Genomic DNA, 3060 nt, shown 5'->3' with positions numbered 1-3060 from the left:
GAATCAGACTGTCCACTGTTCCAATACCTGTAGAAGAAACAACACAGAATCAGGCTGTCCACTGTTCCAATACCTGTAGAAGAAACAACACATAGAATCAGACTGTCCACTGTTCTAATACCTGTAGAAGAAACAACACAGAATCAGACTGTCCACTGTTCCTATACCTGTAGGAGAAACAACACATAGAATCAGACTGTCCACTGTTCCAATACCTGTAGAAGAAACAACATAGAATCAGGCTGTCCACTGTTCCAATACCTGTAGGAGAAACAACACATAGAATCAGGCTGTCCACTGTTCCAATACCAGTAGGAGAAACAACACATAGAATCAGACTGTCCACTGTTCCAATACCTGTAGGAGTAACAACACATAGAATCAGGCTGTCCACTGTTCCAATACCTGTAGGAGAAACAACACAGAGAATCAGACTGTCCACTGTTCCAATACCTGTAGGAGTAACAACACATAGAATCAGACTGTCCACTGTTCCAATACCTGTAGGAGTAACAACACATAGAATCAGACTGTCCACTGTTCCAATACCTGTAGATGAAACAACACAGAGAATCAGGCTGTCCACTGTTCCAATACCTGTAGGAGAAACAACACATAGAATCAGGCTGTCCACTGTTCCAATACCTGTAGGAGTAACAACACAGAGAATCAGGCTGTCCACTGTTCCAATACCTGTAGGAGTAACAACACATAGAATCAGGCTGTCCACTGTTCCAATACCTGTAGGAGTAACAACACATAGAATCAGACTGTCCACTGTTCCAATACCTGTAGAAGAAACAACACATAGAATCAGGCTGTCCACTGTTCCAATACCTGTAGGAGAAACAACACATAGAATCAGACTGTCCACTGTTCCAATACCTGTAGGAGAAACAACACATAGAATCAGACTGTCCACTGTTCCAATACCTGTAGGAGAAACAACACAGAATCAGACTGTCCACTGTTCCAATACCTGTAGAAGAAACAACACAGAATCAGGCTGTCCACTGTTCCAATACCTGTAGAAGAAACAACACATAGAATCAGACTGTCCACTGTTCCAATACCTGTAGGAGAAACAACACATAGAATCAGGCTGTCCACTGTTCCAATACCTGTAGAAGAAACAACACACAGAATCAGACTGTCCGCTGTTATAATACCTGTAGATGAAACAACACAGAATCAGGCTGTCCACTCTGAACCTTCTACTTCAGACAGTGATATCATAGTGACACAGAATTCGTTAATATCTTACGTTGTGGTCAGTGGTGTGTCGTCCACCCATTTCCAGGTCCCCTCAGTAACAGAGTCAGTCAGACCAATCCAGACATATTTCTTTACTCCACATAACCAATTGACAAATATCTGCAGTTGTGGGGGAGAGACAACATTGTTAATACATAGTCTTCTCTTCTCTCTCTCTCTCTCTCTCTCTCTCTCTCTCTCTCTCTCTCTCTCTCTCTCTCTCTCTCTCTCTCACTCTCTCTCTCTCTCTCTCACTCACTCACTCACTCACTCTTTCTCTCTGTCACCCTCTCTCTCTCTCACACACCTGTTGTTCTTGGCTCTTGATAACCACCAGGTCTGCTCCTCTGTCTCTGCAGTCCTGTCTGCTCTCCTCCCAGGATTTGTACTCAGTAGAGACGTAGTAACAACTGCTACCAAGCTTCTTCCATCCTTGAGGACACACTGTAAGTTGAACATTTCCTGCTTTAGTCTCTTTAATACAACATTGAATTAAGTATCAATCAGACACTCAAGGAAGACAGGGCACTAACTAATGGACGGTTTGGAAGTCGTAGTTTGTTTCTCACATTTTGCATTCAATATAATTTGAATTGCCTGTTTTTAAGTGGCATGTGAACTGATACAGAGACTGTCAAACAGAACAGTCATGAGACAATTTGACTCACCTTTCTCAACTAAAGATTGTTTCAGATGTTCCACCTCTTTCTGTAGCTGGTCTCTCTCTTTGGTCAGGGTGTTGTAACTGGTCTTTAGCTGGTCTCTCTCTTTGGTCAGGGTGTTGTCGCTGGTCTGTAGCTGGTCTCTCTCTTTGGTCAGCGTGTTGTTGCTAGTCTGTAGCTGGTCTCTCTCTTCAGTCAGGTTGTTTCCGCTGGTCTGTAGCTGGTCCCTCTCTTTGGTCAAGGTGTTGGAACAGGTCAACTGGTTTCTCTCTGTGAAATAATACGATCAATGAACAAGGCAACAGTGGAAATGTTGATCAGACATGACCAGGGTTGGGGTCAGTTGCATTTCAAATTCAGTCAATTCAGGAAGTACACTGGAATTCTAATTGAATTCAAATTCTCTTCAATGCTTTTCAATTAGGAAAATGTGGAATTGGAATTTGGTGTACATTCTGAATTGAATTGACTGGAATGTAAATGTAATTGATCCCTGGTTATTACACCACTGATGATGAAGAATGTTTGAGTGAGAACAAATCAAACTCACGGTAGAGTAACAGGCCTGTGATCCCAGCCAGTAGGAGAACACACAGCAGCCCCAGACACACTGCAGCTGCTCCAGAGTATCTCTTCCACCACTGACAAGACACTGAAGCACAAATTATTACCAGAAGAATTTACTCTTTATCAGCATTTAATTTGGTGTCTATATGTGTGTCCATTTGCTGTTTGAATCACTGAGGGAAATACACAACTTGACAAGGTACAGAACACCAGAACTGAGTTCCAGCACCTCACATATTCTACTGCTTGACTTCCAGAATCTCTTACAGAATATTGGCTTAAACATATTGCAGAGTTCAGGCACCTAAAATTAGTTGTGGAACGTATTTTAATCCTGCACCTGACCCTGACCCTGAGCCTGCCTGCTTGCCATTTCTGTACCTTGTCACACCACCCTGGATTATTGACCTCTGCCTGCCCTGACCCCAAGACTGCCTGCCGTTCTGTACATTTTGGACTCTGATCAGGATTACTGACCTCTGCATGTCCTTGACCTGTCGTTTTCCCTCCTGTTCTAGTAATAAACTGTTGTTACTTCGACATTGTTTGCATCTGGGTCTTCCCTGATACGTGATTC

The 3060-nt window shown here is 43.0% G+C and overlaps 1 long non-coding RNA gene across 1 annotated transcript; it reads right to left on the bottom strand.

Annotated features, from left to right (window-relative positions):
• Positions 1 to 1105: 1105 nt before the first annotated feature.
• Positions 1106 to 1679, bottom strand: LOC120039815. The gene is made up of 3 exons (XR_005475515.1): positions 1562 to 1679; positions 1265 to 1374; positions 1106 to 1121 (listed from the first exon to the last, which is right to left on the bottom strand). It is a non-coding gene; the product is annotated as an uncharacterized LOC120039815 (long non-coding RNA).
• Positions 1680 to 3060: the final 1381 nt, after the last annotated feature.

Source organism: Salvelinus namaycush, unplaced genomic scaffold (genome assembly GCF_016432855.1).
Source record: "Salvelinus namaycush isolate Seneca unplaced genomic scaffold, SaNama_1.0 Scaffold302, whole genome shotgun sequence".
Taxonomy (NCBI): domain Eukaryota; kingdom Metazoa; phylum Chordata; class Actinopteri; order Salmoniformes; family Salmonidae; genus Salvelinus; species Salvelinus namaycush.
This window is presented reverse-complemented; position numbering and strand designations above follow the sequence as displayed.